The sequence below is a fragment of the Anneissia japonica genome, unplaced genomic scaffold (assembly GCF_011630105.1).
Source record: "Anneissia japonica isolate Jap-2015-1 unplaced genomic scaffold, ASM1163010v1 scaffold4031_len268452_cov156, whole genome shotgun sequence".
Classification (NCBI taxonomy): domain Eukaryota; kingdom Metazoa; phylum Echinodermata; class Crinoidea; order Comatulida; family Comatulidae; genus Anneissia; species Anneissia japonica.
Window position 1 is genome coordinate 200,697 of NW_022716874.1, and position 10,877 is coordinate 211,573.

Here is a 10,877-nt window from a genome sequence, read left to right on the forward strand (position 1 = left end):
TGAGGAAGTGAAGATGCAAGAGTGGAGTTAGCGGTGGGGTTGATGGTTATTTTTGTGGGTCTTATTTTTTCGGGAGTTTTATTTTGTTTCTAAACAATTTTTGCAAAAAAAATGTAATAGCATGATGATGATTTTTTACATTGTTGAGGTATTGATTCATCCCATGCTAACTCCACCAGGGGGGGCTCCATGGGGACCATCTTGGATTTTGCTGTAATTTTAACCAAATACACCTAGGCCTAGGGATATTAGGGAAAATCCCAAAGTTTACCTTCATTGTAGCAATATGGATACCATCAAAAACCAAAATATATGGGGAGAGTATCTTTTTAGTTGTTTTTGTTTGCATTGCATGGTTACCCTTTTGAACTTTATTGGGAAAAATGCTAATTCTTTTAGTTTTAAAATTTATGTCAATAGCAATACTTGTTTTTAAATAGTGGAATAATGATCTCTTACTTTATAGTATAAAACCAAATACTTTAGACCAAAATCCCACAAACACACTTTTTGACAGATTTATAGAAAGGGGCCCTTCTACTACAACCCAACTTTTTTTTTTATTAAGCTTTGACCTGGAGTTGTGTAACGCTTGTGTTATGGCCAACCCACTGGCCACAGACCATACTGGTTCATTTACTTTTGTACTTTGGCCTATTAATGATTCTGTTATTTTTGTGTAAGTCTAATGCAAATAGACACAGGCACCTCGGTAATAAAAATCAAAGTTTACTTAATTTAAGTACTGATATAAATATTTTTATCATTTACACCTTTGGGTTGCGTGCATTACGATGTGTCATTATGGAGCAAGCTTTGCTCATTAATTGATTCTTGACCTGCAGTTTGATAAAATAATCTTGTGACCCGCAGTTTGATAAAAAAAATCTTACAGCAGCAAGTTTTCTGTCCTGTGATTGGCCAATAATAACAATGAATTATACCAAACAACAAGGGTATTTTAGGGTTTGAAAAGGTAGGCTAGGTTTGATTATGGTGCTAGCTTTGATAATGTATTGGCAAAGTTTTATTGGAACTTCGATCAATACATTAGTGATTAAGAGCATGTAAACCTATTTACTTACTTGATACTTGAGTTTTGCCGTCTCTTGCAAGAGTACACTTGGCCGACATTGATTGGTAGTTTGAAACTTTTGCAGATTATGGAGCTTTCGATTGCACGACGACGGTAGGACGTAGAACGTAATGACGTCACTAAAAGTCATCGGCGCATGCAAGAACATTAGGGTCAAATCGTCGAGCAGATTCTGGAATGCAATTTGGTCAAATCATGGAGGTATTATTGAGGAGATCACTCGGCAAAGCTACGCGCACGCAGCGCTATGCAAATGAACCAAGGTCAAAGTTGCCGCAGCGCATAAAGAACGTTTGCGCGATGCCTTTGAAGTCCCATGTGTTCCCCGCCATCAAATTTTCAGCAGGCATTGTTGACCAAAAAATTGAACATGAAGAAATGGAGAGCACCTTCTTTTCTCAATGTGCACTACATACTGTCAATCACTATGGCTGCGCAATCTTTTCTATTTTGAAGCTGATACATTTATCTCTCATAAAATATCAAACATACTGTACTAATATTTTCCACCAAGAAAAATTTCGAATTTAATGGAACATTTACATGACCTATAAAATTATAGTATATTTCAACTTCAATTTTCATAAATTGGCCAAAATTCGCCAATTTTAATTTTAACAGATATTAATTAATAATGATTAAGGATTATAATAAACTAAGTCATTTTAGGGTTAACGAGGGTTAACTATTCGAAAAATTAATCCAAAATCTGAGTATTTTTCAGTTTTACGCTGACTTAGCTTTATAGTCGAACCAGTCAATATTTAGACAAAATTATAATGAACACAGAAGTAATTTTAACATAAATATTTTACGGAATCCGTTCCTGAAATATCAAATAATAACATACCAAAAGCCCGAAAAAATCTAATCAGTGGAACATTGTTCATTATAAAGATATTATAATGGGTTAAAATCAAACGTTTTATTGCACAACTGCTCTGCTGGAAGCGTATAAATGCATGTCGTTGCCAAGTTGCTGCTAACAAAAAAATGTGAATTATAGGGTAATGGGTAATACGCCCGCGCGCGATCCAAAAGCGGGGAACACATAGGAACACATAGGTTTGTCGCGTCAAAGGGATCTGTTTCCGAGTGATCTCCTTCTCAATAATACCTCCATGGTCAAATCAACGTATGCAGAGAACATAGGTTGCCAGGCAGGATGGTCACGCATGAGGTGATTATGTTCTAGCGTCGCACCATCGCACAAATTGATAGCTCGTCAGACCCTAGTATTTGTTCTTCCTTGCACAATTTGAAAACTGCAAAGAGGATTCCTTGCACCATTTGAAAATGTACTGCAAGATTTTGAGGAAGTGAAGATGCAAGAGTGGAGTTAGCGGTGGGGTTGATGGTTATTTTTGTGGGTCTTATTTTTTGGGGAGTTTTATTTTGTTTCTAAACAATTTTTGCAAAAAAAAATGTAATAGCATGATGATGATTTTTTACATTGTTGAGGTATTGATTCATCCCATGCTAACTCCACCAGGGGGGGCTCCATGGGGACCATCTTGGATTTTGCTGTAATTTTAACCAAATACACCTAGGCCTAGGGATATTAGGGAAAATCCCAAAGTTTACCTTCATTGTAGCAATATGGATACCATCAAAAACCAAAATATATGGGGAGAGTATCTTTTTAGTTGTTTTTGTTTGCATTGCATGGTTACCCTTTTGAACTTTATTGGGAAAAATGCTAATTCTTTTAGTTTTAAAATTTATGTCAATAGCAATACTTGTTTTAAATAGTGGAATAATGATCTCTTACTTTATAGTATAAAACCAAATACTTTAGACCAAAATCCCACAAACACACTTTTTGACAGATTTATAGAAAGGGGCCCTTCTACTACAACCCAACTTTTTTTTTTATTAAGCTTTGACCTGGAGTTGTGTAACGCTTGTGTTATGGCCAACCCACTGGCCACAGACCATACTGGTTCATTTACTTTTGTACTTTGGCCTACTAATGATTCCGTTATTTTTGTATAAGTCTAATGCAAATAGACACAGGCACCTCGGTAATAAAAATCAAAGTTTACTTAATTTAAGTACTGATATAAATATTTTTATCACTTTCACCTTTGGGTTGCGTGCATTACAATGTGTCATTATGGAGCTTTGCTCAGTAATTGATTCTTGACCTGCAATTTGATAAAATAATCTTGTGACCCGCAGTTTGATAAAAAAAATCTTACAGCAGCAAGTTTTCTGTCCTGTGATTGGCCAATAATAACAATGTTATACCAAACAACAAGGGTATTTTAGGGTTTGAAAAGGTAGGCTAGGTTTGATTATGGTGTTAGCTTTGATAATGTATTGGCAAAGTTTTATTGGAACTTTGATCAATACATTAGTGATTAAGAGCATGTAAACCTATTTACTTACTTGATACTTGAGTTTTGCCGTCTCTGGCAAGAGTACTTGGCCAACATTGATTGGTAGTTTTTCCAGTAGACTTCACAGCTTAAGGTTAGTAATATGTTAGTGGTTTTCATAATTTTAAAGGAAGAGAGATCACTATGGCTGTAAAATTTTTAGACCACTAAATTAATTTTACTTGAAAAAATGCTTAACAATAATGTAAAAATTATAATTATTTATTGTATTTTACTATTATTATTATTATTATTAATATTATTATTATTATTATTATTATTATTATTATTATTATTATTATTATTATTATTATTATTATTGATTTTTACTTTAAATGGCTTGGGCAAAGCACTCTTTAATGAATTGGTTTAGAACTGTCAACCTGACAGTTAATGCTGAACCTATATGCGATGGCTCGGCCTTGAGCATCAAGTAAATACTGTAGGTTGTCCTTTGCATTTGTTTGAAACTTTGAAGAATGTTAGCATTTTGCAAGCATTGTCATTCTCCATTCTGATACAATGAGTGATCCACTTCATTTGTTGATGCTTGTAAAATAGATTGATTGGCTGTGTTTGAGTAAGATTAAAGAGTGTCTCATTGTTGATCATGTATCTCCAGTCAACCTCAGTAGTATCTTACAATCATCAGATTGACCTTCATCAAACATACAATCAGTGATGTACAAGTCAATACTTGCACCACATTTTAATTATTGCAATGTTGTGTGGGGACAATGTATTCAAACTCTACAATATAAAATTCAAATATTACAAAACAGGGCTGCAAATGTCTCAAGATTTATTTCGAGTTCAGAAGCACTCACAAACATAAACTGGAATAATTTAAACACCAAACTGTATCAAGATGAAGCTATAACCATGTTTAAAATAATGAATTCTCAAATGCCAGCTTATTTACAAAACAGATTTCAAGAGTGCAATACATGACCAGGTTAAGGATTTACTTGAGGTACACAAACCAAGTACTGAATATAAGAAAAGAAGTTTTTCCTATCAGGGAGGCAATTGTCTTGAATAACCTAAACCTCAATATGAGAATGGCCCCAAATGTTCATACTTTTAAAAAACTATTACAAATCATATAAAAGTTTCTTGCATTAAAGGTAATATTTTTTGTTCTGTTTTGCTTTTGTTTTTTTAAGTCTTTTGTCTTTGTAATTGTTTTTTTTTTTTTTTATGTTAATACTTTTTTTTTAACGGCCTTGTGAAAACACATTTAATTTGTGATCAAGTTTTCCGTTTTCAAATAAAGTCATTATTATTATTATTATTCCTTGCTTGAAGTTGAACTATACTTAATATTAAATATATTCGCCCCCATAATAGGGAATTCAAATCTCCAAGCCTCTGGCAACCTTATAAAACAAATTATTACAAATTAAATAAACGTGCTGCGACAATACCTAAAATATATATTCATTAATAGACTCATGTTTCCTTTTTTTCTTTTCTCTAAAATGCATAGTAAATAAATAACCTACTTTTCTAATAATATTACTGTTTTGCAAGGACATAATTTGATGAAATTTTTCATTTATTGGAAAGTTAGTATAATATGGTGGGAGATATGTTTTTCTTAAATCAGTATATTTTGAAAAACAAAAAAAAATTAATCTCATCTTCAATGCTACCATCATGACAAATACAAAGTCTATTTTATAATCAACATTGTTTTTACGCCCCTTTTCAATTTAAAGACTATGATTTGATATACGAGAAGAAGTCATTAACAATTTAAAATGCGCTTTTATATTCATTGAGAGATAAGATTCAGTTTCAAAAGTACGTTTGAATTTAACGTATTGTTTTAATTTACTTGAGTTATTTATACTGCTAAACCAATTTTGCTCATCTATGTAATAGCATCGTTTGTTAAAATTATGAAATGAAAGCTGTTTCATCACCCACCCCTTGGTTCATCCAGACTTCCCCATATCCATAATGAAACAAAAGAGACCTATGCAACTTGCCCAGCAATCACTGTCATTATCGATAAATCTTAACTTGTTCCACATTATGCATTATGTACCAATCTCTCTCTATCCAGTTTTATAATTCTCAACCAATATTTCATCATTCTTGTCAATCTTTTAGATATAGTCGACCCAGTTTGCCTCTAATGGCTGTAATCTCTGAATTTCTTTTTTGTCCTAGTACAAATTTACAAAATTTAACATGGATCTTTTCAATGCTTTCATCCTTTTTGTAGCCCCAGACCTCACTCCTATAGTCAAGAATAGATTTTAGTTTAATATCAAAAATTTTAAAATATATGTCAATTGATAAATTACCCATAGACATTTGTATTTTCCATGATTGCGTACATAGACTTAGACGCCTGTTCTGCCAGGGTTTTTTGTGTAAGCCTATTGCAAATAGACACATGCACCTGGGTATAGAAAATTCAAGGTTTACTGATATGAATATTTTTTATCATTTTCACCTTTGGGTTACGTGCATTATGATGTGTCGTTTATGGAGCAAGCTTTCGCTCAGTATTTGATTCTTGACCTGCAGTTTGATTAATATCTTACAGCAGTGAGTTTTCTGGCCTGTAATTGGCTGTAATAATATAATGTCATAACGAACAACAAGGGAATTTTAGTTTTAGATAAAGGCTAGGTTTGATAATGTTGGTAGGTTTGATAATGCTTATTTATATTGGAAAAGTTTTTTTGGAACTTAGGTCAATACATTCATGATGAAAAGCATGTAACCTACTGAAGTATTCACTTGATACCGTCTCTTGCAAAAAGTACATTTGGCCATCATTGACCATTAATTTTACCAATTGACTCCATGACTTAAGGGCTGTAATATGCTTGTGATTATTATAATTTGAAAGAAGAGAGATCACTATGGCTGTACAATTTTTAGACCACTGAAACTTAACAATAATGTAAGAATTATTAATATTTTAATTAATGTATTTTATTATTATTATTATTTTAAATTAAAATGGCTCAGGCAAAACACTCTTTAATGAATAATGAATTGGTTTCTGTCAACCTGACTATATCTTCACCTTCATCATTAGTTCATTATCATTACTGCCAAGGGGTTTGCAAGCGCTGATTCAAAAGTGCATTAAAAGGTATGAAGTTTACTGTGTTTAATTTGTTTTGTTCAAGTGTAATTGTAATTTAACTATTATTGTTATTTATTTTTGATTTGTTTTATAAACACTTCTGTTTCTGTTGTAAGAACAATTTGTGGCTTAAGGCAATTTCATTTTGCAATTTCCCTTGGATGAACGAGAATTTGTGCATATGTGCACCCCTGTGTACAGGTTCTGCATTTACACTGTACTTTGGTCTGCTAATGATTCTGTTATTTTTGTGTAATCCTAATGCAAATAGACACATGCACGTGGGTAATAACAATCTAGTTTTACATGATTTAAATATTGATATAAATATTTTTATCATTTTCACCTTTGGGTTGCGTGCATTACGATGTGTCATTTGTGGAGCAAGCTTTCGCTCAGTATTTGATTCTTGACCTGCAGTTTGATTAATATCTTACAGCAGTGAGTTTTCTGGCCTGTAATTGGCTGTAATAATAATAATGTCATAACGAACAACAAGGGAATTTTAGTTTTATATAAAGGTAGGCTAGGTTTGCTAATGTTGCTAGCTTTGATAATGCTTATTTATATTAGAAAAGTTTTTTTTGGAACTTAGGTCAATACATTCATGATTAAGAGCATGTAACCTACAGCAGTATTTACTTACTTCATACTTGAGTTTTGCCGTCTCTTGCAAAAGTACATTTGTCTGTCATTGACCATTAAATTTACCAATTGACTTCATAGCTCAAGGGCTGTAAGATGCTTGTGATTATTATAATTTGAAAGAAGAGAGATCACTATGGCCATACAATTTTTAGACCAATGAAACTTAATTTACTTGAAAAAGTACTTAACATTAACAATAATGTAAAAATTATTATTTTAATTAATGTAATTATTAATATTTTAATTAATTGTATTTTATTATTATTATTTTACATTAAAATGGCTCATGAAAAGCACTCTTTAATAAATAATGAATTCAAATTCAATCTCACTATATCTTCACCTTCATTAGTATGTGACGAAAAGTCCTTTAAGGAACCATTACTGCCACAGGATTTGCAAGCGCTGATTCAAAAGTGCATTAAAAAGTATGAAGTTGACTGTGTTTAATTTGATTTGTTCAAATGTAATTGTAATTTAACTTGTTTGTTATTTAATTTATATTTGCTTTATAAACTCTTCTGTTTTTGTTCAATTTGTGGCTTAAGGCAATTTCAATCTGCAATTACCCTTGGGATGAAGAATTTGAGCATACAGTATGTGCACCCTTGCATACAGGTTTCGCATTTACGCTATACTTTGGTCTACTAACAATTCTGTTATTTGTGTGTAATCCTAATGCAAATAGACACATGCACGTGGGTAATAACAATCTAGTTTTACATGACTGATGTAAATATTTTTTATCATTTTCACCTTTGGGTTGCGTGCATTACAATGTGTCATTGGAGCAAGTTTTTGCTCAGGATTTGATTCTTGACCTGCAGTTCGATTAATATCTTCTAGCAGTGAATTTTCTGGCCTGTGATTGGCCATGATAATAATTGTTATAGCATACAACAAAGTTATTTTAGGGTTAGATAAAGGCAGAGAAGGTTTGATAATGTTGCTAGGTTTGGTAATGCTTATTTGTACTGTATAGGCAAAGTTTCATCGGAACTTAGATCAGTACGTTAATGAATAAGAGCATGTAACCTATCGACGCTAATGAAAAATGCATGTACGCAAATGACCATTTATGTATAGACCTAATTTTTTCGTTGCAGCAACTATTCAAATTAAAAATGTGTGTGCAAAATATCAGGATTTACCCAGTAATACTTAAATAATATTTCCGCCTTAACAATTATCTGAATGAGATACCGACCTCGGTTAGTTAATGAAAATACTTTACTGATATGCATAGGCCCCCAACATTTGTCCGGCCCATGACATGTCGTTACGCCACTGCGGGGCATATGACTTAATAGAAGTGTTTACCTTAAATACCGTTTTCAAATCATCAGATGTACAGTAAATTACCATTTAGTATTGACAATCTGTTTCTTCAATTAAAAGACTTGTGAAATATAGCTGGAATATGATGTTTTAGGATCATCATTACCCAATAAAAAGATGTGCCAAATTTGGAATCTGAAAAAATGTCGGCTTCATCAAGTAATTTATGGATTTCTATGTCCTTACTGCAAACCTGCCAGAAATTAATGAGGTAAACAAATCTGCGTTGTGACATCATTTGTGCCTGAATTCAGGTTGCATAATCTGATCCACACAAGTCCACGCTGGGAAAACCTATGCGCAAGCAAAGTGGTAGTTGTGTACAACAAACTTCAGCCGTGTTTTGTATCTGCCACGTCGAGTGTCAATGTGCTTGTTTTACGTTTTGGTTCGGCACAAATGACGTCATCAGCTAATTAGCATATTATTTACTATGAATACCTGAACAAACTGGGCAATGCTATAATATAGTCTCTTTTAATTGCCCTAAAATAGCATGAAAAGTGCTATTTTTAAGGTAAAGAGATTATACTGTATATATATTTTTCTGGCTATATTTCACAAGTTCCTGCAAACCTGCTCACGACTCAATGCAAAAGTTTGGCAACCCATTTTTGGGTTGCGACCTATATACACTATATAATAGGCCTACTGTACGTACTACAAAAGTTGCACAACTTATCAATCAATAATAATCAATTAATGTTCAATTTAATATAATTTCTTTTATTATAATTCTAGCCTTGGTGTGGCCTAGGCCTAGAGGCTATGGTTAGCCTCAAATAGCGGCCCAGCAGCAGGCTACGGCAAGGTTGGTCCCAGGCTAGGCCGATGAAACTATCAGATTCCTATAGTAATTGGTATTTTTATTTAGTCCAGTAGTATGTACAGTACTAGTGGTAAATCCTTAAAAAATGAATTTATTCTTATTTCTTCAGTTGTAGCTACTGACACACATAGCCTATCTTTTATCATTGACAATTTTTCAGAATGCTAAATCATCGGAATTGCCGTATATTTCGCAAAAAATACACTTAGGGAGTGGTTTGAAATGTGTTTGTCAATCTCAGTCTATATTGATTTAGGGTAGATGCATTCACAATCTCATCTGGCATTTGTTCCAGTCGTTGATTGCTCTTCTATATGAAAAAGTCAGATGCTTTTTATTTATCAGTTCCTATAAGAATCATGGGCGGATTTGGGGGGGGGGGCTGGCCCCCGGTCCCCTTTTGGGAGGTGAGAAGAAAAGAAGAAAAGAAGAAAAAAGAAAAAAATGATAGCCCATACAAATGTTATTTTCGGGCGTCTAAAACACAAAAATTTCTGGACCCCCTAGAACATTGTTGTCTCGATCGGCCCAAATTTCGTCACCCCTTTCGGCCCCCCCCCCCCCACCTTTTGGACATCTCTGGATCCGCCCCTGAGAATCTTGTAAATTTGAATGATATCGGCTCGTTTTTTTTTTTCTGTATGCAACAGTTGGAAGCTAATAATCGTGTGCATCATTGTTGTACTTCTTTCAACGCTTCGCCATCCTTTTAAGAAAATGGACACCAGACCGAATTTCCATATTTCAGTGACAGTCGAACTAGAGTCTTGTATAAAGTTCAGCATTCCTTTTTTGTTTAAAGATGTAAATGATCTCTTGATGATTTAATTTGTATTAGCTCTTTTAGGCAGCATCAGTCACATTGGGAGAAAAATTAACTTTGGTATCAATAAGTACGCCCAGATCTCTTTCTTTATCAGCAGTTTTTAATGGAAATCTTTGGGAATGTAACTGCCATGATTAGGCAGACCCTTCATTGAAAATCATGAAAAAAAAAGCAAAGAATACAAAACTGACATTCAGCATAGACATACAGTACCTGTTGGGAGCCTGTTGTCCAATGATGTTGTTTGTGAGTGTATGTGACTTAAGCTTAGAATGATTTGATTTACATTAACGCAAACCTTGACTTTCTCACTGCCACATGTATTCATTCTCAGTATTGCATTTTTTTGGGGGGTGGGGGTGGGGGTAGCTGAGGACAAACTACCTTATCCTCTAAAGGCCATTATGTTTTATCATTCAAACAGCTTGTGTACAAGCGAATTGGGTCGTGACAAAGTGCGAGCCAGCGAGTCATGCGAGCCAATGAGCGAGCCAGCGAGCCATGCGAGCCATACATTTTTAAGTTATAAAATTATAGCAGTTTATGGCCTAATAAATATAACTAGAGTTATAGGCCAAGGCTTAGGCCTAGGTTAATTTATTATTTAATTAACTGTAAAAATAATAATATTTCGTCTCCCTCGGGAC

The 10,877-nt window shown here is 33.6% G+C and overlaps 1 protein-coding gene across 3 annotated transcripts in view; it reads left to right on the forward strand.

Annotated features, from left to right (window-relative positions):
* Positions 1-964: 964 nt before the first annotated feature.
* Positions 965-10,877, forward strand: part of LOC117110016 — a 15,728-nt gene continuing 5,815 nt past the window's right edge. For 2 of the 3 annotated variants that reach the window (XM_033252565.1, XM_033252566.1), the window contains exon 1: positions 3,292-3,571. The gene's annotated coding sequence lies outside the window, so the exon portion shown is untranslated. Of the gene's footprint in view, positions 1,133-3,291; positions 3,572-10,877 lie in introns of those variants that run through there. The other variant, XM_033252567.1, reaches the window with a different exon arrangement.